This window comes from Phyllostomus hastatus, unplaced genomic scaffold (genome assembly GCF_019186645.2).
Source record: "Phyllostomus hastatus isolate PE091 unplaced genomic scaffold, TTU_PhHast_1.1 phas_contig_41, whole genome shotgun sequence".
Lineage (NCBI taxonomy): Eukaryota > Metazoa > Chordata > Mammalia > Chiroptera > Phyllostomidae > Phyllostomus > Phyllostomus hastatus.
The window spans coordinates 1,865,927-1,892,848 of record NW_025333876.1 but is presented as its reverse complement, the minus strand read 5'-3'; the positions used below and the strand labels follow the sequence as shown (position 1 = coordinate 1,892,848).

Below are 26,922 nucleotides of genomic sequence, written 5' to 3'. Positions count from 1 at the left end.
TTAGGCAGGTGAGACCACTTTATTCAATGACTGATCCATGTAATTGCCAAGGCCACTGTGTACAGGTAAGAGAGGTGGAGCTTTATTTCTTGGTCTCTTGGACAGAGTTTTGATGATTTCTTTCTTCTTGGACTGGAGCCACTCTTCACGGTGCTTGCAAGCTTCCTTGGTCTTAGACCTGTGGGCCTTGGCCTGGTCAGCTAGAAGTTTCTTGCAAGCCTTGTACGCCTTCAGCTTGTGGATGTGTTGCATGAAAATCTGCTTGTTTTTGGACACATTACCCTTCACTTTTAGGTACAGGCTGTGGTACATGTGGTGGTCAATCTTCTTAGATTCACAGTATCTTCTGAGTAACCAGCAAAGGATTCTCATCCTCCTCATCCAGGTCACTTTCTCAGGCATTTGGACATTGGCAGTACCCTTCCGCTTACCTATGCCCATATGCCTGCCCTTCCTGCAGGCCAAGGTGTTTTTCTGGCATTGAGCCCGAGAATGGACAGTCACAGGCTTCCGGATGATCAGCCCATCTTTGATCAGCTTCTGAATCTGCTGACGGGAATTGGCATTGGCGATTTCATTGGTCTCATTGGGGTCCAACCAGACCTTCTTCTTGCCACATCAGAGGACACTGCAGGCAAGCCTCTTCTGAATCCTGAGCATACTCACAGCTGCTGCTGCAGGGGTGAAGGCAACAATTCATAGGTTTTAAATTGCATGCTGTTCTAAGTCTTGTGATGAAATCTCATGCTGTCCTGATCCATCCCACTGGGACTTGAATCATCCTTTTGTCGTGCATTCCCTACCCATTAGTCACTTAGTAACCTTGGTTATCAGAGAGAGACTGCATTCTCTTAACTTTTATTATAGTATATTTTTATAATATTTCTATTTTATTCTTAGTTGTTGTTAGTCTCTTACTGTGCCTAATTTACAAATTAAACTTTTAAAAAAGATTTTATCTACTTATTTCTAGACAGAGGGGAGGGAGTAAGAGAGAGAGAGAGATACATCGATCAGCTGCCTGTCACATGTACCCCAGCCAAGGACTGAACCTGCAATACAGGCATGTGCCCAGACTGGGAATTGAGCCAGCAACCTCTCGCTTTGTGGGATGACACCCACCAACTGAGCCACACCAGTCACAGCTAGATTAAACTTGATCACAGGTTTGTATATATAGGAAAAAACAGTATATACAGGGTTTAGTACTATCCATGGTTTCAGGCATCTACTGTGGGTCTTGGAATGTATTCCCTGCAGGTAAAGGGGAACTACTGTAATTCCCCTGAACTGAAGAAAAAGTCAGATGTTCGGATTGAAAATAACTTCTTACCCACCTTCTATTCTGGGGAGGGTAAAGGATGAGATATATACCTATCTCTCTCTATGTATATATACTTTATATATCTCAACACTTAGACATATTCTGGTAAAAAGTTCAGAATACCAAATTTAAAAAGAAAAACCCTAAAATCTCAGAGAGACAAAAAATTTCTCACGTGGAAATGAGGAATAAACTGGCATCAGGTATCTCTAAAGCAACATTGGTGAAGATGGCAGCATAGGAAAACATGGCTGGCTTCCATGCACAACCACGTGAAAATCACAGCTAAACCATAGGACAACCATCACTCAGAACCAGCTGAGATCGAGTGGAATGGAGGTCTTGCAACCATAAAGTTAAAGAAGGAACCACATCCATCCAGATAGGTAGGATGAGCAGAGATGTGAAGACACAGAATGGGGTGGTCCTACACCCACATGTGGCAGATTAAAATCGAGAGGGATATATCAGGAACAACAGGCCCAGCCCCACCCCAGGTCCCCCAGCCCAGGGCTCCAGTGACCGGAAGATAAGACCCTGTGGTCTGGCTGTAAAAACCAGTAGAGACTGAGTAAGTGGATTAAACTGCTGGATTCCCAGGCAGTTCTGTTTAAAGGGCCAGCACATGGACTTATTCAGACTGACTTCCATTGAGCTCCAGCACTGGGGCAGCAGCTTAACAGGCACCAGGGGCACAGGGAGGAATTGAAGTGTCTAGCATCAGGATAAGAGGTGGGGGACAGCTTTCTACAAGACGGAACTTCTGGCAGAGGCCATTGCTCCTTGTCTGAGCCCTATACCCACAGAGCCAGAGTGTGGTGGGCACCAAATCTGAGACTCCATCAACCAGCCCTGCCCTGGTGATTCCTTGAGACTCCTCCCCACACAACTTATGGACCCATCCAAGTGGTTAACAGTAACTTTTCCATGCAAATGACCTGTCTTGGCACATGCTCCTAATCTTCCTAAGTCCGCTCAAATAAGTAGCACCTAGCCTCAGCAAGTCCTTGTATCTTGCTAAATGGCCTCATGCCCAGCACTAGCAGCAGCTGGGCTTGGGGCACAGCCTGGCCTCACTAGGGCACCTCCAAGTCCAGCACAAGAAGCAGTCAGCTGCAGGTTACTTTAGAGCTTATGCCATGTGGCCCCAGACAAAACACAAGCAGGCACCAGAGCCCTGCTGAAGTAAGCCCTGCTCTGTGGAGTAGGCCACTGCCCAGCTGATCTTCCACAGAGGGCAGGGGTTGGTGGTCAGTGGTCACAGCCAGTCCTTGCAACTGACTGGCCTGGGTAAATTCCTCCCATTGACCTGCCAACAGCAGTCAAAGCTCAACTGCAAGAGGAGGGTGTACTCCATCCACACAGAGGGTGCCCCTTGAGTGCCTAGCTTGGTTGATAGGGGAGGCTGTGCCATTAGACCCTACAGGACACCTACTACATTAGGCCACACTACCAAGGTAGGGAGTTGTAGCAGCTCTACCTATACATAGAAACACGCACAGGGTGGCTGCCGAAATGAGGAGACAAAGAAACATGGACCAAATGAAAGAACAGATCAAAACTCTAGGAAAAGAACTAAACAAAATGGAGATAAGCAATCTTTCAGATGCAGAGTTCAAAATACTGGTTATAAGGATGCTCAAGGAACTTAGTGAGGACCTCACAAGCATAAAAAAGATCCAGGCAGAACTGAAGGATACAATAATTGAAATAAAGAACAATTTACAGGGAATTAACAGTACAGTGGTGATGTCGAGAATCAAATTGATGGTTTGAAACATAAGGAAACAAAAATAATAATAATAATAAAATAACCAAATAGAACAGCTAGAAGAAAAAAAATCCAAAAGAAACAAGAATAGTGTAAGGAGCCTCTGGGACGACTTCAAGCACACCAACATGCACACCATAAGGATGCCAGAAGGAGAAGAGAAGGAGCAAGAAATTGAAAATCTATTTGAAAAAATGAAAGAAAACTTCCCTAATTTGGTGAAGGAAATAAACATGCGAGTCTAGGAAGCATGGAGAGACTCAAACAAGATGGATGTAAAGAGTACCACCCCAAGACTCATCAGAATCAAAATGCCAAGGCTTAAAGATAAAGAGAGAATCTTAAAAGCAGCAAGAGAAAAGAAGTTAACAGTTACCTACAAGGGAGTCTTCATAAAACTGTTATCTGATTTCTCAAAATAAACCTTTCAGGCTAGAAGGGGTTGGCAAGGAATATTCAAAGTGATGAAAAGTGAGGACCTATAGTCAAGATTACTCTACCTAGCAAAGCTATCATTTAGAATAGAAGGTCAGATAAAGAGCTTCCCAGACAAAAAAAGGCTGAAGAAGTTCATCATTACCAAACCATTATTATATTAAATATTAAAGGGACTTATTTAATAAAAATAAGATCAAGATTATGAACAATAAAATGGTAATAAATACATACATATCAAAAATTGAAGCTAAAAATAAACAAACTAAGCAAACAAGCAGATCAGAAATAGAATCACAGATACAAAGAACAGTTTGTTGGCAACGAGATGAGAGTGGGGATTGGGGGAATAGGTGCAAAGGTGAAGGGATTAAGGAGCACATATTGTGCCCTAGCTGGTGTGGCTCAGTGGATTGAGTGCTGGTGAACCAAAGGGGTGCCAGTTGATTCCCAGTCTGGGGCACATGCCTGGGTTGCAGGCCAGGTCCCCAGAAGGGGTTGTGTGAGGGGCAACCACACATTGATGTTTTTCTTCCTGTCTTTCTCTCTCCCTTCCCCTCTCTAAAAATAAATAAGTAAAATCTTTTTGTTTTAAAGCAGCACAGATTTGTAGTTATGGTATAGTATATGGTATGAGAGTCAGGACATGACTCTCAGCTACACATTGAATTTAGAAAACTATTCCATGTAATCATGACACAGGCTTAATGATATGATGCTTTTTCTATGGGCTCAGTCACATTACTTGTTTTTGCAACAGACTTACATATACAAAGCACAAAAGATTTATAGTTCTAGAACAGAATGAAAATATAAGAACAATGAAGAGAAATAGGGAAAGGAGAAGATAAGCAGAGACCTGTAGATGTCCTGATGTCCTTACCTGACAGAGTGGCCACCAGGATAGCTCAGACGGACAGGCCTGGTGAGTGAGATTTGCAGACGGAAAAGGGAAAAGAGGAGGAAGGAGATTTGCTGCCCCTGCCTGTGGCTTCAGCAGTGCATATGTGGCTTTGGTCTTTAGCCTCAGGTAGAGCACTGTACTGAAGCTAGGTTCTCAGCTGCCACTGCCTGTTTGAGACCCATGGCCACAAGTCACAGATTCCACCTCCTTCTGCTCTTACTATTTTTGGTCCTCGCAAGCAATTATCTCGTTTCTGAGCCACACTGTATCTTTTTTATTTTCTCTTTGCATATTTTGTTTGGCACTGCTTAATGTTAGCAGCAGATGAATACATCTTCCTGTACCATCTTGACTAGAAAGGCATTGTACTACTTTTATAATTTAGAAACTGGAATATTAAAACAAAATGCATTTATCTTTCCTTGTAGGATCTAGTCTGCAACATACTGATATTGTGTAGTTTTTATTTTTCATACACACACAAAACCAGAATTTATCTTTCACATCGACATAGCATCCTTTTTCTGAACTCCAAAACTTATTCCATGAGGGAAACAGAGGCACCGGAAAGGAAACTGTAGATGCCCAAGCCAATCACTGCCCCTCCAGTCCTCTACTCCCTGCCTTCTGGAGGAGCATATTCAAATATCTCGGCATTCAGAGCTGTCAGTGTATACTCTGGCCGAGAGAGAGAGAGAGAGAGAGAGAGAGAGAGAGAGAGAGAGAGAGAGAGAGAGAGAATTTGTTTCATTTTGTTTTACTTGCATAAGATGACAGAGTATTATCTAGCTGGATATGTTTTTCTCTCCTCTGTGCATTAATAGCTCAAGTATACCTAATGCTTACTATTGATATATACCACCTATTTTTATACCTTGCCTCATTTAATCCTGACATAAATCTATGATGCTTCTATGATTTTCATTTTAAATGAGAACGGACACTCAGAGGTTAAGTAACCACATTCAAAGTCACATGGTGGTTAATAGTGGATCAGGACTTGCAGCTGGATACTTGGTCCCAGACCCCACCCTCTGGGTACTGTTTTTGAAAGTTGATTCTGTTCCCCAAGAATCTACCAAAAAGGTATTCATAGTAGCTGCCATTTACTGAGTCCCTGCTAAGTGAAGATTCTGTGCTGGTACAGAAAGCAAATTTTGGAAAGGCTGGACTGAACTGGGCATAAGAAAAGCAGAGTAAGTCAAGTAACTGGGGGCTAGGATTGTGCTGGGGCTGGGGACTTCATGTGTTCAGAGCACCCTTTAGTGGTGCTGTTTAGTGTAATTTTCTTCTCTTTCCACTGATGTGTTCTCAAATTGTGACTGATGGATGAGTTCTTTTTGAAGTTCAATAATCCAGGACTTTTTCTGTACTTCTGTCTTTGCTTCATATGGACTTTCTCTTTGTTTTATGTTGAGAATTTTGGTATCATAAAAATCTTATTCATCATATGCTTGTAATAATTCTGGAAAATAGTTATTCTGAGGTACATCTTGTCTTACTAACTCGCATCCAAAGTCATTAGTCATTATGTGGCAAAAAAATGAGGTATAATAAAAATAGAGTAATTTATCAGTAAGTTTCCTGGAGATATTAGACATGAGTTAAGCTACAAATCGAGTCAAATAAAATATTTTTGTGTCGCTTTTATAAACTAACAGACTAACATTAAAAATCATCTCCTTTTATACTAACAACCTTTGGAAATTTCAATACTCAATATACTCAATATTGATTAAATGGCCCATGAAAATAACTGTTCTTCTCATTTGCTCTCCTTATGCTTTACTGTAGCTCTTGAACAAAGAAGACACTTCTCCATTCCCATTCAAATAATTAGTAAGGTAGACTTTCAGTCCAAATTAAACTACCCTTTCTTGTGAAATTCTATCATGAATTTTTATACTCCTATATAATTCTTAACTACCAACCTCACCATCCTTTTCATTGAGTTGTATAGATAAAACCAAGTATAAATTCTATGCATTATAACTCTGAGCCAATACTGAAAATTAATTCACTGAACAATTTATTTTCCTATTGATGTCCTATAATGACACAAATAACAGCAGTTGAAGATTGAAGAACTGCTTTTCCTAGAAAAATTGGTTATCAAAATAATAGGGTAATGAACTATTCAAGCAGTTCTTTAATATAGAAGCAATATAGTTTCTCTAGTGCCATGTTGTACTATAAAAATAATTGGTTAAGCATAAAGAGAGAAACTCAATAGTTTTTGTCAGGAAAAATAAAATAAATGTCTCTATGGCAAAGAAACAACAGACTACAAATTAGTTAAAAATATTTAAGACAAAAATATAGAAATCTCATAGAAATAACTTTGAAAACCTTAGGATACCAACAGAAGCATGGACAAAGAATAGATATATAATTCACAAAAGAGGAAATGTAAATTGCTAATAAGCATAAGAAAACAAAGATATGCAAATTAAAATGGAGAGGGGTTTAAAATATCTCATATTAAGTATTTTTAAAATAAATGTACCATTGAATGGAAGCACTGGGAATGGACTTTTGTTTTGTTCCTGATCTGAGGGGGAAAGTGCTCTGTCTGTCATCGTTCAGTATGATGTTAGTTGCACACTTTATATAGATGCTCCTGTTCATATTGAAGAAACTTCTTTCTACTCCTAAATTCCTTTTGTCTTTATTTTAACAATAATGCACAATGTTGGCAACAATGCAAGACAGATACACTATAGTGTAAGTTTGTACACTCTCTAGAAATCAAGTTTGCAGTATTTATCAAATGTTTTTTTATGCCATATTTTAGGTCAATGTTTATTTCTAAGTATCTGACTTAAGAAATTAATGTGATGTATGGGTAAAGATTTACAAAGATATTTATCAGGATGTTATTCATAATAGTGTTGAATTAGAACTAACGTAAGGTCAATATTAGGAGAATGGTTATGATAATTATGGTCAAATATAAGAGATAATAATATGCAACCATTCAATTTCCATTTACAAAGCCTTTTTAATGGGAAAATGCTTACTTTAAAAAAAAAGTCCAGTAAAGATCAGATCTGGCCCAGAAACTTGGCTACAAACTCATGAAAGTGAGGTGAATGGATTTAAAATGATAGGGCTCTGAGATCCTGATCAGGGACATGCTGTGGAGATCAGAGACTGGAATGAAGACTCAAATTAGGGTGACAACTCCAGAACTCTGAGTTTAGTGAGAGAAGGGCTAGAATACAATATGAGAAAAAAGAAAGGAGAGTCATCAGTGAGCACAGACATAATAGAGAGGAGACGAAGAGTGTACAACTTTAATATGGAAAACAAAATGTTTTTCTTATGTAAATCCACCCATCTCAGTACCAATTTGAAACCCACAACTCCAGAGCAGATGCTTTCTATTTGCAGAGAGAAAAAAAAAAACACTGGAAAGAACTACACCAAAATGGTAACAGTGATTTGGTCTGAGTGGTAGATTATGGTTGAATCTAATTTCCTCTTTTATGCCTTTGTATGTTTTTCAATTTTTACAATGAGTATTTTTAAGGATTTCTGACTATAGAAAATCAGCACTTTTTTCTTTTTTTTTTCCATAGTACTTTATTATGTTGTTCCAGTTGTCACAATTTTTCCATCTTTGCACACCTCCGACCATCAACCTCCACTTCCTCAGGCAATCCCTACACCATTGTTCACATCCATGGGTCCTGCATATTAGTTTTTTGGCTACTCCATTTCCTATACTGTACTTATATCCCCATGTCTGTAACTACCTACTTCTACTTCTTAATCCCCTCACCTCTTCACCCATTCCCCTATAATCCCTCCCATTTGGCAACCATAAAAACGCTCTTTGTATCCATGATTCTGTCTCTGTTCTTCTTGTTTGTTTAGTTTGTTTTTAGATTCAGTTGTTGACAGGTATGTATTTATTGCCATTTTATTGTTCATAGTTTTGATCTTCTTTTGTTAAGTAAGTCCATGTAATATTTCATATAATAATGGTTTGGTGAACTCCTTTAACTTTTTCTTGTCTAGGAAGCTCTTTCTTTTCTTTTTTTCTTTTTTGTTCCAGTACAGTTATCTGCCTGTTCCCCCTCCCTCTCCTGATTCCACCCCCCCCTTTGTTTTGTCCATGTGTCCTTTACAGTGGTTCCTGAAAGTCCTTCACCCTTTTCCCCGCATTATCCTGTCCCATCTCCCCTCTCATTACTGTCCATTTGTTCTTAATTTCAATTTGTGTGGTTATATTTTGCTTGCTTGTTTGTTTTGTTGATTATGTTCCAGTTAAAGGTGAGATCATATGGTATTTGTCCCTCATCACCTGGCTTATTTCACTTAGAATAATGCTCTCCAGTTCCACTCATGCTGTTGCAAAGGGTAAGAGCTCCTTCTTTCTTTTTGCTGCTCTGACCTTCTGTTCTATATGATAGCTTTGTTGAATACGAGCAATCTTGGCTATGGGTCCTTCCTTTTCATCACTTTGAATATTTTTTGCCAATCCCTTTTAGTCTGAAAAGTTTCTTTTGAGAAATCAGCTACCAGTCCTATGGGAACTCCCAGGTGGGAACAAACTTCTTATCTCTTGCTGCTTTTTAAGATACTCTCTTTGTTTTTAATCTTTGGCATTTTAATTATGATGTCTCTTGGAGTGTGCCTCTTTGCATCCACCTGGTTTAGGACTCTCCATGCTTCCTGGACTTGCATGTCTATTTCCTTCACCAAATTAGGGAAGTTTCCTTTTATTATTCTTTTAGAGATGTTCAATTTTTTACTCTTTCTGTGGCACCCTTATGATGTTACTGTTGGATTGCTTGAAGTTGTCTGAGAGGCTGCTTACAGTGTCCTCATTTTTTTGGATTCCTTTTTCTTCTTTTGCTCTGATTGGTTGTTTCTTGCTTATCTTCCAAATCATTGATTTGATTCTTGGCTTCATCCACTCTACTGTTGCTTCCCTGTAAAGTGTTTTTTATTTCAATTATTATATCCTTCAATTTTGACTGGGTCTTTTTTATGCTGTTGAGGTCCTCACTAAGTTTCTGGAGAATCCAGGTTCCTTGTCCTCATTTTGTTAAGTTCTGTTCCTGGAGTTTTGATCTGTTCTTTCACTCATGTCATGGGACATGTCTGTTTCTTTAGTTTGGCAACCTCCTTGTGTTAGTTTTATGTATTAGGTAGAGCTGCTATGACTCCCTGCCTTGGTGATGTGGCCTAGTGTAGTAGGTGTCCAGTAGGGTCTAGAGGCCAGCCTCCCTTATCACACAAGCTGGGTACTCAAGGGGCACCCTTCATGTGGACTGAGTACACCCTTCTCTTGTAGTTGAGCTCTGATTGTGTTGGCACATCAATGAGAGGGATCTACCCAGGTCAGTCAAGGACTGGCTGTGACCACTGACCACCAACCTCCACCTTCTAAAGAGGATCAGCTGTGCAGGGGCAGGGTGGTGGTCTGTAGCTGTCTACAGGATGCACATGTTATTGGGTTTCCTGGGTGGTACAGGTCAAGGTCAACCCCCATGTGTTTTGCTCTGGGCCACCCTGCTTGAGCTGTAAAGCAATCTGAGATGGCTTCTACTTGTGCTGGGCTTGAGGATTCCCAGATGAAGCCAAGATGTGAATCTAGGCTGGCTGCTGCTTGTAGTGCCAGGCTTGGGGCCATTTAGCAAGAGGTACAAGACCTGGGAGCTCACTGAGGTCAGCTCCTGCTTGTTTGAGATTTAAGAAATTGTGAAGCATAAGCCAATACCAACCATTCATATGGAAAGGCAGTTTTGTTGGGCCTGTAAGTTGGGTGGGATGGAGTCTCTGGGGATCTCCATGGTTGGGCAAACAGTATTATATAGGTTGATGGAGTCTCAGATACGGCAGCAGCCTGCAGGTTCTGTGGCTCTCTGGGGGGAGGGTTCAGAAAAGGGACATTGGCCTCTGTCCACCTTTCTGTTTGGGAGGAAGCTAAACCTCTGCTCTCATCTTGATGCCAGACAGTTCAATTCCTACTGGTGTGCCATTGGTGCCTTTCAAGCCACCTCCCCTCTCCCCAGTGCTGGAGCTTAGAGGGAGTGAGTCTAAGTATGTCCATGTGAAGTTAAGAGGAACTGCTTGTGACACCAGAAGTTTCCTCTACCAACTCAATCCCTGCTGGTTTTTACAGCCAGAAGTTATGGAGATGTATCTTCCTGGCACTGGGACCCTGGGTAGGGGGGCCTGGTGTGGGGCTGGGACTCCTCACTCCTGAGGTATCCCTCCTAAATGTTTATCCAACACATGTATATGTGGGACCAGCCCATCCTATCTCCACCCTTCCTACAAGTCTGGATGTGGTTTCTTTAAGTAGGTAGTCATCAGACTTCCATTCAACTTGATTTCTGCCATTCTGATTGGTGGTTGTTCTATAATTTAGTTGTACTTTTGATGTGGTTGTGTGAGGAGGTGAGCTGTGTTTACCTATGTCACCATCTTGAACAGACGTCAATAGAAAATGAGCACTTTAATTCCATGAGCCAGGTTGAGAAACATAGAATGGAACAAGACAACTAAAAGATGAAAGACTTCAAAATCTATCTTCTTAATCTCTACGCCAATTCCCAATTACTTTATAAATGAACTGCCTCCCCCTCCACCAAACCAATAAGGCACTGCAATCACTTATACTGAGTTGAGAATGTCTCAAATAATGTGTTTTCTTAAACAGCTGGTTCAGGTTTGGCAGTTGATGGGTGAGTTTTTTTCTTGATAAGGGCTCTTAGCATATTCATTCATTCATTCATTCATTCATTCACTCATTCACTGTGTTCCCATTAGATGTTGAAGGTATTACAAAGATGAAGTAATTACCTCTCCATGGCTTATGTTCACATCATGTGGTATATACTCTGGGAGCAGTGCAAATGAAGCAAAGCAGTAGTGTCAAGAAGTGAGAAAATACTTCTGCCTGATGACGTTAGGGCTGACTAAAGAGAGGACATGACATTTGGACTTTACATGGAAGTATATGTGATTCCAACAGGCAGAGAGGGGAGGAAGCCATTGTCTCTTTGAGGGCAGGAATTACATTTATCTTGTTCACTACTGACTCTGTAATATTTAGCTAGGCTAACATTAAGGTATTGACAGGGCTGTATTTCTTTCTGGAAACTCTAGGAAGATTCATTTTCTTGCCTTTTCCAGCTTTGAGAGGCCACCCACATTCCTTTGCAGTAGTCCCTTCCTCTATCTTCAAAGCGAGCACTGTAACATCTGTCTAACTTCACGTTCATCATCACATTTGCTTCTTCCCTTCTGACAGAGTGCTTGTTGGCCAGGGTGGCACTCATCCCTCAGACAGCCTCCTGCCTTAATGGGAGCTGACCCCCAGCCCCAGCTCCAGGAGTGAGCCAGCTTCATCCAGGAAAATCTCGCACCTATACCCTTAGCAGTGATTTGTTCAGAAGTTCACTAATGTCTGTTTTCTTCACTTAAACGTAAATGCCATCAGAATGTATCAACTGGATGTTCACCTGTTTTGCCGAAAGAGCCTAGAACAGTTCCTGTCACATAATTCTTAATAACTATTTAATGAATTCAGTTTTTCATTTTTCTTTAGTAAAGTTAAATTGAACAGCTAATATATGTCTGGGACTCATCTGTGTGACAGGGATGCAGAGATATGTTAGATTCAAGAAGTCTAGGTGGAAAGACAGACATGTAAACAATTTTCTAACAGTACAGGTAAACCTGTCATGACTTATATAGAGAGGCAGAGCTAGCACTGAAGGAGCCACCAATTTTTCTCCTTCAGGACTGGGGCTAGGTTCCCCTGCACTGACAGTGAGCAGGTCATGAAAGATGAGCAGAGATTTCAAAGGTAAAGAATTAGGTCATATGTAGTGTGACCACACAACTTGTTGCCCAAACCAGGACACTATGGAGAGTCCTATTAAAGAGGGTATTAATAATTACACTGAACAACAGGTATAAACAGAGACTGCTCTGGGCAAACCAGGCCATATCGTTACCCTTCAGAGAAGGAGCTCTGTGGAGAACAGAGGGTGGTGGAAGCATCTGGAGAAAAAACAGACCTTCCTGTGTGCTGGAGTAAGGAGTGCAGTGCAGCTGAAGGAGGGGCTGGGAGGAGTAGGGATGGGGGTCAGAGTGAGAGGGACCTACTCTGGCAAGCAAAAAACTTCAGCTTCGTCCTCCAGCATGACACTTGTGTGGCTCTCTTAGCAGGAGAGCACCAAGGCTGGACAACAGCTCTGGCAGGCATGTGGAGAAAGGACTGGAGGGGCACAGACTAGAGAGACACCAGACAGGAGGCTGGTACAGTGGCTCATTAGGGAATAATGGGCTCCTAATCCTAAGCAATATGAAAGGGTGGGTTCAGAGGGAAATACTTGTACATACACAGGTACCTCTGAGGTGGAACTGACTGGGCCGCAGGGAAGGGCAGGAGATGTGTGAAAAGAGAAATGAATGATGCTAAAGTTTCCAGAAAATAGATGATGGTGGCTTCTGCTCTCCTTTCCCATAGGGTGGTGACAAGCACAGAATGACCTCAGTGGCTTGGCAGACTCTGAGTATTGACAGGGAGCAGACGAGGAAGGTGACTCTTGCAGGGGTCAAGTGCTGAGCTGAGTCACTAAATCTGAAGGGGTCAGGGCAGATGGAAAAGGAGTCAGAGTGTCTTGCAGGAACCAGGGACACACATGAAGGAAAAGTATTGAGGCAGATGGGCAGGAAAGCAGGTACCCAAGGCCTGCTTACATGTTGAATCACAGGCACGACCCATGCATTTGTATCCTCTGCACCTCCTAGTTGTGATTCCAGATGTAGCAGGGACTCCCAGGCAGAGCCATGGAAGCACAGGTAGGACATGTCCCCTAGGAATGGAGTAGACTACATGGCAAAAGAGGTGTATCTGTAGGCAAGCCTTTGTATGGAAATGACTGGTGCTTTGGGTGCCCACAGGAGGAAGAAACTCGGTATCAATGAGCAAACTGGCATTCTGTTTGTCTAAAAATCCCTGATAAGTTTTTTAAATAATTATTTTTTAGCCCTGGCTGGTGTAGCTTGGTGGACTGAGCATCAGCCTGCAAAACAAAAGGTTACCAGTTTGATTCCCGGTCAGGGCACATGACTGGGTTGTAGGCCAGATCCCTAGCTGAGGGCGTGCAAGAGGTACCAATTGCTGTTCCTCTGGCACATCGCTGTTTCTCTCCCTCTCTTTCTCCTTCCTTTCCCCTCTCTCTAAAAATAAATAAATAGAATCTTTAAAAAAAACAAGATGTGGTCTTTGATGTCTGCTTTCTTTCACTTGACATATTTAAAAATAACAATAAATTATTTTTACTGTGGTAAAATATAAATAACAATATTTACCAGTTTAACCATTTTTAAGTATATAGTTCAATGGCATTAAGTAAATTCACATTGTTGTACAACTGTCATCACCATTTATATCTAAAACTTTTTCATCATCCTCAACAGACACTCTTTCCCCATTAAACAACTCCTCCTCTTCTCCTCTGCCCCCCGCCCCTAGAAACCACCTTTCTACTTTGTCTCTGTGAATTTCACTGTTCTAGATACCTCATATGAGTGAAAACATATAGTATTTGCCCCTTTGTCACTGACTTACTTCAGTTAGCATAATGTCTTCAAGGTTCATCCATGCTGTGACACGTGTCAGAATTTCCTTCCTTTTTCATGCTGAATAATATTCTCTTACAGGTATTCACTGTATTTTGTTCATTCATTTATCTGTTGATGGACACTTGGGTTGTTTTCATATTGCTATTGTGCATTCATTACTTTTTGGATCAAGCAATCACATACTATTCTGACTGAATTATGTTGTTGAGGAGGGGAGAGAAAAGATTCTAGGAAAACAACTATGCTTTCCTCTTATCTCATCATCCTGGGGCCCCCCTGAGGTTCTGTGTACTGATACACAGCTCCTCCTTTAATCCTCCCAACAACAGTAGGGGTGCTCCACTTCGTACAGGGAGGAAACTGAAACTCAGAGGTTTAAGAGCTTTCAGGACCACAAACTGAACATCCTGGGGGAGGTGAGGAAAGGGGAGAGAGAAGGGGAAAGCCTTCTTATACCCTAATTTTTAACTTGAGACTCTCTAATATTTCATGGGTCAATTATAGTACTATTTTTGAGCTTATAAAATTTGACTTCCTCATTCATTATTTTTGTTGTCTATTTCCTATTTCCTGTGCAATGATTAACAACACAATTCTTAAACTAAAAATGTTGCTGCTTACAGGCGGCAAAACAGAAGTAGAGGTGGCTCTGGAGACACTGTTTGCCAACTTCTCAAGAGAAGCAGCCCTGGGCATGAGCTACCAAGACACTGGTGTGCTTTCCCTGTAACCTGGAAGACTATTTATTTATTCTTTATTTACTAAACACTGTGAATTCCCATTTTTTCTTTTTTAATCCTCACTCGAGGACACATTTTGATTTTAGAGAGAGCGGAAGGGAAAAAGAGAGAAACATTGACCTGTTGCCTCTTGTCTGGATTGAACCCACATCCTAGGTATGTGCCCTGACTGGGGATCAAACCCACAACCTTTTGATATATGGGACAACACTCCAACTGAGATACCCAGCCAGGGCTACCTGGAAGACATCTTAAAAGAAATTCTGGTATAATCTGTTGTTTGTACATCCTCGAGTTTTGTGCCAGGAAGCATGTATATCTGCTCCTATGCATAAATGCTGTTAAAAAAAAGAAAGTAAATTTCAGCATATACCATGCCTGGTAAAATTGACCCAAGGAAATTGGGAAAGCCTAAAGCAAAAAACATTAAGACCTCCCAAAAACAAAAACAAAAACACAAACTCTACCAAGAAAACCGAAAAAGTTAAGATGCAAAAGTGCCTAGGAAGATGAAGGTGCTTCTTATGCTGGGGAAAAGCCAGTTATAGGACTGCCCTGTGAACAGGTGTTGGGCATCTGATCACGTGATCATGTGCTCATGTGATGGACTGTGGACATTAATTGCTTTCCTGTTTGGGGCTTGGGGATGGAGTGCCAGGAACATGAGAACATAGAGGAGTTTCTGGGTTCATTTCCCTTCTCATCTCTCACCCCACAACTTCTGCCTTCTGACACAACAAGAAAAACAACCCATGGACAGCTGCTTGAAGTAGGCAAATAAAAGTTTGACCTGATGTAAGTGTAAAGAGACTATGGCTTTCTTTACTAGGAGAGTCTGAGTCAATGAAGGCAGAAGATAAGAGCTCTAAGAGAGTCCTAGGGAAGGAAGTGTCAGAGTTCAACTGCATGTTCTACTCAGAATTAAACTAGGCTCACACTGAGAAGTCACTTTTAAAAAGAAAACACTTCATTTTTTAAAGGATTTTCTTTCTTTATTTTTAGAGATAGAGTAAGGGAGGGAGAACGAGAGGGAGAGAAACATCAGTGTGTAAGAGAACATCAACCTATTGCCTTTCATATGCCATCCCAACAAGAGTCCAGGTGTGCAACCCAGGCATGTGCCCTGACCAGGAATTAAACTGGTAACTCTTTGATTTGTGGGATGATGCCCAACCCACTGAGCCACACCAGTCAGGGCCCAAAAAGAAAAAAAACTTTAGAATGTACCTTGTAATTTTAAAATATTGTCACATAAATGTCTTTTATTGAAATTTTAAAATGTTCAATTTAATTTTTGAAATAGTTAATTAAACACTTGCATGGTTCAAAAAGTATTAAAAGGTATGTAGTAAAAATTCCCTCTTTCCTCTTGTCCCCAATTCCCTCATTCCTACTTCCTCAATCCCGGAAATTACCATTAACAGTTTCTTGTATATCTGACAGGAGTTTATGCTAAATATATTTTGGAGTTCTTATTTTTGTTTAACACTGCAATGCTTGACTATTTTAATAGAGTATTTTTTAAAAGTACTGGAAGCCATACCTATTTCCCTTAACTGATGATGAAGGTTGAATGTTTCACAAAATCCCCAGGTGGTCCACTGCCTCTCACTACGTGCCCTAGGTAGGTGAATTAAATCAAGTGGCAAGGAAGTCTTGTGGGTGTTTGCTAATATATAAATTTGACAGTAACATCGCTAGAGCCAAATTCTTACATTACAAACTCCAAACCTATGGTTAAACTCTTGTAAAGCATGTAGAAAGATTACCCTGAAACATTTGAGAAGTAGGTAATGACAAAAGGAAGAAGCTGTCTCTGCAGGAAAAAACCCTCAAAACACAATAAAGATAATCAGAGTTATGATTGGGGAAGTTAGACATAGGCACTGAAAACCTTTTGGAGCCCAGAGGATATTATTTTTCTTTTTTTCCTGGTGAACTTTCTGAGAGCTGAGCAAGTGCTGAGGTGCAAATGGGGAACTCCAACCTGAAAAAGGTCCGAGAAGCAGCAGAGCATCTGTTACTGTAACAGTGGGACACCCCCAGCAATGGAGGAGGGGTTGGGAAGCACCAAGGATGGTGCATGAATAGCAGCCACAGTGGGGCTGCTGAACCAGCACACGTTGCCCTGGCAACCAGGACAACGCAGGAAGGTTGCACAAGGGATTCTGGGAACAGTCTTTAAAAAGCAGAGTGTGTGACTTTCAGTCAAGATGGAGATATAGGTAAACACAGCTCACGTCCTCACAAAAGCACATCAAAATTACAATTAAATTACTGAACAGCCATCACTCAGCACCATCAGATATCGAGTTGAATGCAAGTCTGATAACTACAAAACTAAAGAAACTGCATCCATCCAGACTAGTAGAAGATAAGGAAACATGGATAAAAATTCAGGAGGAATATCTTGGGAGTGAGGAGTCCCAGCCCAAAGCAAGACCCCCAGTAAGGAGTTCCAGTGCCAGGAAGATAAGCCCCCATAAACCAAAGGGTTTGAGTTGGTGAAAGGAACTACTGGAATCCCAAGCAGTTCCTCTTAAAAGGCCCACACATAGACTTACACAGTCTCATGCCTTCTGAGCTCCAGCACCAGAGTAGTGACTTGAAGGGCACCAGTGGCATATGCGGAGGAACGGAAGTGTCTGGCATCAGGGGGAGAGCTTGGGGCCAGCTTTCTCCCAGACAGAAAGGTGGAAAAAGGCCACTGTTCCTTTTGAGCCATACCTCCAGAGACCACAGTGCCAGCTGGGAGGTGCCGTATCTGAGACTCCATCAGCCATGTTCACATGGTTTGCTCTGCCCTGGTGAATCCACCCCACCCAACTTACAGCCTGACTAAGCTGTTAACAGTAGCTTTTCCACATAAAGGCAGGTCTTTACTCAGGCTTCACATCTTCCTAAATCCTTTCAAACAAGCAACAGCCAGCCTCAGTGACCCCTAGGCCTTGTACCTCTGGAAAAGTGGCCCCAGGCCTGGCACTAACAGTAGCCAGGTTTGAATCACAGTTTGGCTTCACCTGGGAACCTCCAAGCCCAGAACAAGTAGCAGCCACCTGTAGATTGCCTTGTTGCTCATTCTGGGTGGCCCAGGCAGAACATAGGTGGTTGCTGACACTGGCCTGCACCATCTGCTAAACCCCAGAGCCTATGCACCCAGTGGACAGCTACAGACCATGTCGGAACTCCACCACCCTGCACAGCTGGCCCTCCATGGAGGGTGGAGATGGGTGGCCAGTGGTCACAGCCAGTCCTTGAAGCTGAATGGCCTGGCTAAATACCTGTCATTGACATACCAACAGCAGTCAAGCTTAATTACAAGAGGAGGGTGTGCTCAGCTCACATGGAGGGTACACCTTGAGTACCTAGCTTGAGTGATAGTAGAGGCTGCACCACTGAACCCCAAAGAGCACCTCCTACATTAGGCCATGCTACCAAGACAGGGAGTCATAGAAGCTCTACCTAATACATAGAAACAAACACAGGGAAGCTGTCAGAATGAACATAGAAACATGGCCAAAATGAATGAACAGAACAAAACTCCAGAAAAAGAACTAAACGAAATGGAGATGAACAATCTATCAGATGCAGAATTCAAAACACTGGTTATAAGGATGCTCAAGAAACTTGGTGAGGACCTCAACAGCATAAAAAAAACCGCAGGCAGAAAGGTACAATATACTAATGGAAATGAAGAAGAATTTACAGGGACTCAGTGTAGAGTGGATGAAGCTGAGGATCAAAATCATGATATGGAAAACAAGGAAACAAAAAACAACCAATCACAACAACAGGAAAAAAATTAGGATAGTGTAAGCAGCCTTTCAGACAACTTCAAGCAATCCAACATTTGCATCAAAGGGGTGCCAGAAGGAGAAAAGGAAGAGCAAGAAACTGGAAATCTATTTGAAAAAAATAATGAAAGAAAAATTCCCTAATTTGGCGAAGGAAATAGACGTGCAAGTCCAGGAAGCAGAGTGAGTCCCAAATCAGATGGATGCAAAGAAGCCCATTCCAAGACACATCATTGAAAAAAGCCAAAGGTTAAAGATAAAGACAGAATCTTAAAGGCAGCAGGAGAAAAACAGATAGTGACCTATAGTGGGATTCCCATAAGATGGTCATCAGATTTCTCAAAGGAAAATTTTCAGGCTAGAAGGGATTGGCAAGGAATATTCAAAGTGATGAAAAGCAAGGACCTATAGCCAAGATTGCTCTACCCAGCAAAGCTATCATTTAGAATAGAAGGTCAGATAAAGAGCTTCCCAGACAAGAAAAAGCTGAGAAGTTCATCATCACCAAACCATTATTATATGAAATGTTAAATGGATTTAGGAAAAGAAATAAACTATGAACAATAAAGGGCAATAAACACATACCTGTCAGCAATTGAATCTAAAAAATAAACTAAGCAAACAAGAATAGTAACTGAATCATGGATATGAAGAGCGTTTTGATATTTGCCAGATGGGAGGGAGTTGGGGTAATGGGTAAAGAGGTGAGGGGATTAAGAAGTACAATTGGTAGTTACAGAATAAACGTGGGGATGTGAAGTACAGGAAATGGAGTAGCCAAAGAACTAATACACATGACCCATGGACATGAACAAAGGAATGGGGATTGCCTGAGGTAATGGAGGGTGCTGAGTGGGAGGTGGCAAAGCAGAAAAAATTGGGACAACTGTAAGAGCATAATTAAAATATAATTTAGGACTTCCAGCCAAGATGGAGGTGTAGGTACACACAGTGTGCCTCCTTGCACAACCAAAATAAGGACAACAACAATTTAGAAGCAAAATAACAACCAGAACTGACAGAAAATTGAACTGTACGGAAGTCTGACAACCAAGGAGTTAAAATAGACACATTCATCCAGACCAGTAGGTAGGGCAGAGTCGGGTGGATGGGTGGAGAGAGTTCATAGCAGAAAAAGCGGTGGCACCGGGCCCACAAGAAGGCAGTGGGTGAACCCTGGGTGAGCAGGCAGCAGCTGGCAGGCCCCGGGCATGGGTTAGCAATGGGCAGACCCAGTGAGGTGGTGATGGTGAAGCGAGGCACTGCACACCAGGTGGCTGGCTGACCAGGTGGTCCCACATTCGCGAGTAGATAAACCAGGTGAAACTGGGGAGTGACACAAACTGTGCAGCCCAGGGTTCCAGCGCCGGGAAATAAGGCCTTGAAACACCAATTGAAAACACCTGTGGGGATTGAGGCACAGGGAGAAACTCCCAGACTCACAGGAGAGTTCATTGGAGAGACCCACGGGGTCCTGGAACATACACAGGCCCACCCACATGGGAATCAGTGCCAGAAGGGTCCAGTTTGCTTGGGGGAAGTGGAAGAGAGGACTGGGATCTGAAAGAGAGCAGAGCAAGCGTCATTGTTCCCTCTCTGACCCCACTCCCACGTGCAGCGTCACAACCCAGCGACTGGGTTGTCCCACTCTGCTGAACACCTAAGGCTCCACCCCTCATACGTAACACACATGACCAGAAAAAAAAATGGCCCAAATGGAAGAACATATCAAAGCTCCACAGCAAATTCAACTAAGCGATCAAGAGATAGCCAACCTATCAGATGTACAGTTCAAACCACTGGTGATCAGGATGCTCACAGAATTGGTTGAATTTGGTCACAAATTAGATGAAGAAATGAAGGCTATGCTAAGTGAAATGAAGGAAAATGCACAGGGAACCAATAGTGATGGGAAGAAAACTGGGACTCAAATCAATGGAGTGGATCAGAAGAAAGAAAGAAACAACCAAACAGAAAAGAATGAAGAAACAAGAATTCAAAAGAATGAGGAGAGGCTTAGGAACCTCTGGGACATCTTTAAACATTCCAACATCCGAATTATAGGAGCCCAGAAGGGGAAGAGAAAGAGCAACAAGTGGAAAAGTTATTTGAACAAGTAAGAAAGGAGAACTTCCCCAATCTGGCAAAGGAAATAGACTTCCAGGAAGTCCAGGAAGCTCAGAGAGTCCCAAAGAAGTTAGACCCAAGGAGGAACACACCAAAGCACATCATCATTACATTAGCCAAGATAAAAATGAAAGAGAGAATCCTAGAAGCAGCAAGAGATAAAGGAACAGTCACCTATAAAGGAGTTCCCATCAGACTGTCAGCTGATTTCTCAAAAGAGACCTTGCAGGCAAGAAGGGGCTGGAAAGAAGTATTCCAAGTCATGAAAAGCAAGGACCTACATCCAAGATTGCTCTATCCAGCAAACCTTTCATTTAGAATGGAAGGGCAGATAAAGTGCTTTTCAGATAAGGTCAAGTTAAAGGAGTTCATCAACACCAAGACTTTATTTTATGAAATGTTAAAGGGACTTATCTAAGAAAAAGAAGATAAAAAACATGTATAGTAAAAGGACAGCAAACTCACAATTATTAACAACCACACCTAAAACAAAAACAAAAACTAAGCAAACAACTAGAACAGAAACAGAACCACAGAAATAGAGATCACATGGAGGGTTAGCAACAGGGGAGTGGGAGGGGGACAGAGGGGGAAAAGGTACAGAGAATAAGTAGCATAAGTGGTAGGTAGAAAATAGACAGGGGGAGGGCAAGAATAGTATGGGAAATGTAGAAGCTAAAGAATTTATGGCACATGGACGTGAAATAAAGGGGGGGAATGTGGGTGGGAGAGGGTGTACAGGGTGGAGGGGAATGAAGGGGGAAAGTGGGACAACTGTAATAGCATAATCAATAAAATATATTTGAAAATAAAATTATATAATTTAAAAGAAAAATAATACAATAAAATAAAAAGCAGAGTGTGCATAAATGCTGCATTCTTTCCAGTCTGGTCCCCTTGCTGGTCTGGTTGGCCATTGGAGGCTCAGGCTTCTTGGCTTCTAGTAGACCAGGTGGTCCAGGGAGGTTCCCAGCACCAACCCCATGTTCTCTAAGGCCTGCTTGGAGCCCGGTGGGAATGAGAAGGGGAGAACCATGCCAGCCAGCAGACACTGGGTGCTGTGCAGCCAGTCTGGCACCCCTTCTCCACATGTGAGTCCATGATGGCTGCTTGTAGCAGATGGACCTTGAGAATGTGGCTGCCCTGCACCCCCATGCAAGGTGCCAGTTGCCAGGATTGCTAGAATGGTAGAAAGAAACAGGTTTAGCGAGGGAAAAACCCCAGCACCATATGAGCTGAACCCATATGCACAGTGGCGGTGGGGCACTGTGCCTTGTAGTGTCCCAGCCACCTTGGGTGAGTCATGAGAGTGCTTTCCATGTGGGACGAGTCGCTTGGGTGCGCCACCATTTTGGCTCCAGCAAGATGGTGGCCTACACCCAGTAGTTGGGTTTTGTGCAGTGTGAGCACTGCACACGTCAGGTTTTCTGTGCTACTGGGTTTTGATAGGGAGGACTTTGATTCTGGAGGCCATAACCTGGCATCTAATGGAAACAGCTCTGGTTCTGAGGGCTACGATTTGGGGTCAAATGGGGACCATTGAGCTTGCAATTGGAGTCCAATGGGGACCATTTTAGCTCTGGAGGCCAGTTGTGAATATTGGACTTTAGCGTAGTTAAGCATCTTCAAAGTTTGTTTTCCCTTACAAGCTCAACTAGTTTACCTCAGCACCTGATGATGTCATCAGAGATGTTCAATTTATAGACATGAAGGATTTGTCAAATTGTCACTGCTTGGTATCATTCCAGCAAAGCTCTTACAGCTGAATGTATTCTCGAGACAGTCTTGTGGGCTTAGAGATGGTGTGGGCCCCACTTGAGAAGCCCATCTGCAGTGTCACCTCCTGAGACTTAATGGTTTGACAGGACTAGATGGTTGAGTTGGTGAAATACGCAGTGACCTACAGGCTTCGCTTTGAAAGTTCTTTCCTTTTCTACCCTAATGGTTTAGACAGAAAGGGTCCAGAAGTGTTAAAGGGGTGGGGGGAATTTCAGAATATTCCCTTCATTCTAATTTGAGTTCAGTGTTGTCGGCAATAGGGCTTTGGAAAGGTGTTACATGCCTTGCACCCCTTCCTCCAAGGAACCACTCTTTCTTCATAGGGCACGTTGTAGAATTAGTCCCTACCTTTGTCATTTACTTGTTATGGTTCTGACTGTGCCTTCTAATCCTCTTGCCAAATTTGTTGCCTCAAGAATACAAGTTTGCCACTTGTCCAGCAATACCACCCTTTGGACATTGCACATGCCGCTTTCCAGGGACAACCAACTGATACGAACCTTGCAAGATCCTTCTCCCTTGCATTAAGACTCCCCTCCACCCCACAACCCCTTTTGTTAGGGACTGCAGATAAGAAATAATGGGAAACTTCTGGGCATGGATTTGGACTCTAACCTTCCTGGGGGTGGCTGGTTTTCTGAGCTCTGTAGATGAGGCCAGCTCAGAGCAGGAATGCTCCCAGCCTCCTCAAAATGGGTACCTTGTCAATAAAAACTTACTTTAAAGATGGAGGAATAGGTGGACGCACCGTACCTCCTTGCACAACCTAGAACAGCAATAATTTACAGCTATAATATCACTCAGAACTGGCAGAGGATTTATCTGAATGGAAGTTGGACAGCCAAGAAGTTGAAGTAGACCCGTACACCCAGACTGGTAGGGGACAACGAGCCGGGCGGGCGCGGGGCTGGCGCGAGTCAGCGGCGCGCGGAGGTCGGGGAAAATTTGGCGCACAATTGGCTCGACAGCCATCTGGGGCGCAAGAACGCAGCAGTGATCCTTGCTACGCAAGCTGCGGCAGGGGGACCCAGTGAGGCAGCAATTGTGGACCAGGGCGGAGCTCGCGGCCCAGGATCCCAAAGAGGTGTCTGAGCCCAGGAGAACCGAACTACCGCCATTGTTCGCCTTCGCCCCCGCCCCCGCCCCCACATATAACGTCACAATCTAGCAACTGGGGTGCCCAGCTCTGGTGAACACCTAAGGCTCCGCCCCCCCACCATAACAAGAGCGACCAGACCGAAAAAAAAAGGGAGACAGGGAAAGACATAAGACATGTTTCCAGCAGAACAGATCAGTCCCCCAGGACTCATCCTTTTGAGCGACCAAGAAATAGCCAATCTATCAGATGCACAGTTCAAAACACTGGTGATCAGAAAGCTCACAGAATTGGTTGACTTTGGGCGCAATTTAGATGAAAGGATGCAGGTTACCATAAAAGAGATGCAGGAAGATACGTGGAGGAGAGCCAATAGTGAAAGGAAGGAATCTGAGTCTCAGAACAATACAGTGGACCAGAAGGAAGATAGAATCAACCAAGCAGGAAAGCATGATGAAATAAGGATTCAAAAAATCGAGGAAAAGCTTAAGAGCATCCAGGACACCTTTAAACATTCCAACATTCGAATTATAGGGGTACCAGAGGGGGGGGAGCAACAAGTGGAAAAGTTATTTGAACAAATAATAAAGGAGAACTTCCCCAATCTGGCAAAGGGAACAGTCTTCCAAGAAATCCAAGAAGCTCAGAGAGCCCCAAAGAAGTTGGACCCAAGAAGAAACACACCAAGGCACATCATCATTACATTAGCCAAGCTAAAAACGAAGGAGAGAATCCTAGAAGCAGCAAGAGATAAGGGGACAGTAACCTACAAAGGAGTTCCCATCAGACTCAGCTGATTTCTCAAAAGAGACCTTATAGGCAAGAAGGGGCTGGAAAGAAATATTCCAAGTCATGAAAGACAAGGACCTACATCCCAGATTGCTCTATCCAGCAAAGCTCTCATTTAGAATGGAAGGGAAGATAAAGTGCTTTTCAGATAAGGTCAAGTTAAAGGAGTTCATCATCACCAAGCCCTTATTTTATGAAATGCTAAAGGGACTTATCTAAGAAAAGAAGATAAAGAAAAGGCATGTATAGTAAAAGGACAGCAAACTCACAATTATTAACAACCACACCTAAAGCAAAACCAAATAAACTAAGTAAACAACTAGAACAGGAACAGAACCATAGAAATGGAGGGCACATGGAGGGCTAGCAGCAGGGGGGTGGGAGGAGGAGAGAGGGGGAAAAGGTATAGAGAATAAGTAGCATAGAATTTAGGTGGAAAATAGATAGGGGGAGGGCAAGAATAGTACGGGAAATGTAGAAGCTAAAGAACTCACAAGTATGACACACGGACATGAATTAAAGGGGGGAACGTGGGTGGGAGAGGGGGTACAGGGTGGAGGGGAGAGAAGGGGGGAAATGGGACAACTGTAATAGCATAATCAATAAAATATATTAAAAAAATAAAAAATAAAAACTTACTTTCTTCCCACAAATCTTCTAGTTATGTGTGTACATGGCAACAAGCAGTCAGACTCCAGGCTTCCCAGTAACATTACTACTTTAGGAAAAGTCAAAATTATTGTGTTGATTAGTCAAGATGAAACACCTCTATGTGCAAGAATTCTTTACTCTTTTTTTTTTTTAATTTGCTCTGGAGTTGGACATACTTGAAGTGTAGATATTTATCAGTTTGAATTCATTTAGCAACAAGTATTTCCTGAGTACTTGTTATTCTCTCCCAGACATTGGGGATAGAACTCTACATACAGTCAAAGTTCTAGTTCTCATAGAGGTTATGCTGAGGGGAGGGGGATGAGGAATCAGGGCAGCCCTCCTTGAGAAGGTGACATGTATTGTAGTTGAGACCTATCATGTAAAGGGGTAAAAGTGTTCTAGGGAGAAGGAATGGCCAGTGCAATCGCTTATAGGAGGCATGGAGTTTGTTGGAGGCAAGTGTGATATGAATGTAGTGATTGAAGGGGAAGAGTATAAGATGAAGCTAGAAGGACAGGAAAGAGGAGAAGGAAGTAGTGGAGGAGGATAAAAAAACAACAAATATATCTGTTCTTCAAAGATATAATTATATTACTCTTTAAGATTTCCCTGATTTTCCCTGTGGTATCATTTTTGATGCCTAGAGAAGAAACAATCCCTGGTAAGGCAGCTCAGTTGGTGAGAGCATTGTCCTGATATGCCAAGGTTGCTGGTTCGATCCCGGTCAGAGCACATACAAGAATCAATCAATGATTGCATAAATAAATGGAACAAAAAATTGATGTTTTTCTCTCTGTCTCCCTTCCTCTCTTTCAATTTATTTAATTTAATCAATTAAAAAAAGAAGAAATAATTACTCTCTTCTCTGAGTCCTTATAACAGTATAAATCACACAATTGGCACTGATGTAATTGAAATTGTTTGCATACATGTCTTCCTTCTCAATCAGATGGTAGACTTTTTGAAGGCAGGACTCTTATTCCTTAAGTGTCTACCACAAGCCTTCACAAGTAGGAGGTACTCAAGAGACATGTATTGACTAAAAACATGCAATTCAGATACACATGACTGAATGATCACATAATCAGAATGGATCATGTTTGTGCATGAGGTTGTCAGTGAGTTCTATACTTTATGGCTCTATCTCTCTCTGTCTTCTTGTCACAGAAGAAAGGGATAACTAATGAAGCATTGGAAAAGATGTCCCCATCTTAAGCTCAGCAGCTTTTGAACTTTCTTTAAACAGTGGGAATAATTGTGTCATTCTCCCGAGCTTCTGGATAGTCCCTTTTGTCCAGGCCTTGGTTAATGAGAAACCAAGTACACAAAGAAAATATCCTGGTTTACTACTGTGCTCACCAAAAGTCAAGGTTTTCTCACCAGTTATAGATATGCTGGTTTGATATCTCCTTGAAATTCTCTGCCATCTTTAGTCTCAACAAATGGCAGGACTGGGGATTTAAACTGATACTATGAAGAACAAGGAAGAGGTATAAAGTAAGGCTGATTCTACCTCTTATTGATGGATATGACAGCAGAGATCCCAGAGCCCATAACCCTTGCTGGTGTCACTGTGGGTTGAATTGTCCCTTTAACATTCCACTTATCTCTACAGACCCCTGTAAAACTCCTTGCACAGCTGCCTTGATACATCCCATCTCTTTTAGCGTTCCTGCAGGCAACTTTCCCTCTGGCTGGGAGACCACTGCCTTCTCCTACCCCATCCTCACTGTTCATCCTCTTCTTCTGGATCTTAAGCTGTTCTCGGCTTGTTACTCCTGCAGACAGAGCTAGACCTGCTCCCAGCTAACAACAGTTGGTTCTTTATTTTCTTAGCTCATATTCCATAAAAATCATCTGTCTACTCCAATGGATTGTGTCCTTCCTGAGGACA

At 42.4% G+C, this 26,922-nt stretch overlaps 1 pseudogene; it reads right to left on the bottom strand.

Annotated features, from left to right (window-relative positions):
* LOC123822676 overlaps positions 1-26,922 on the bottom strand; it is a 31,905-nt pseudogene continuing 4,983 nt past the window's right edge.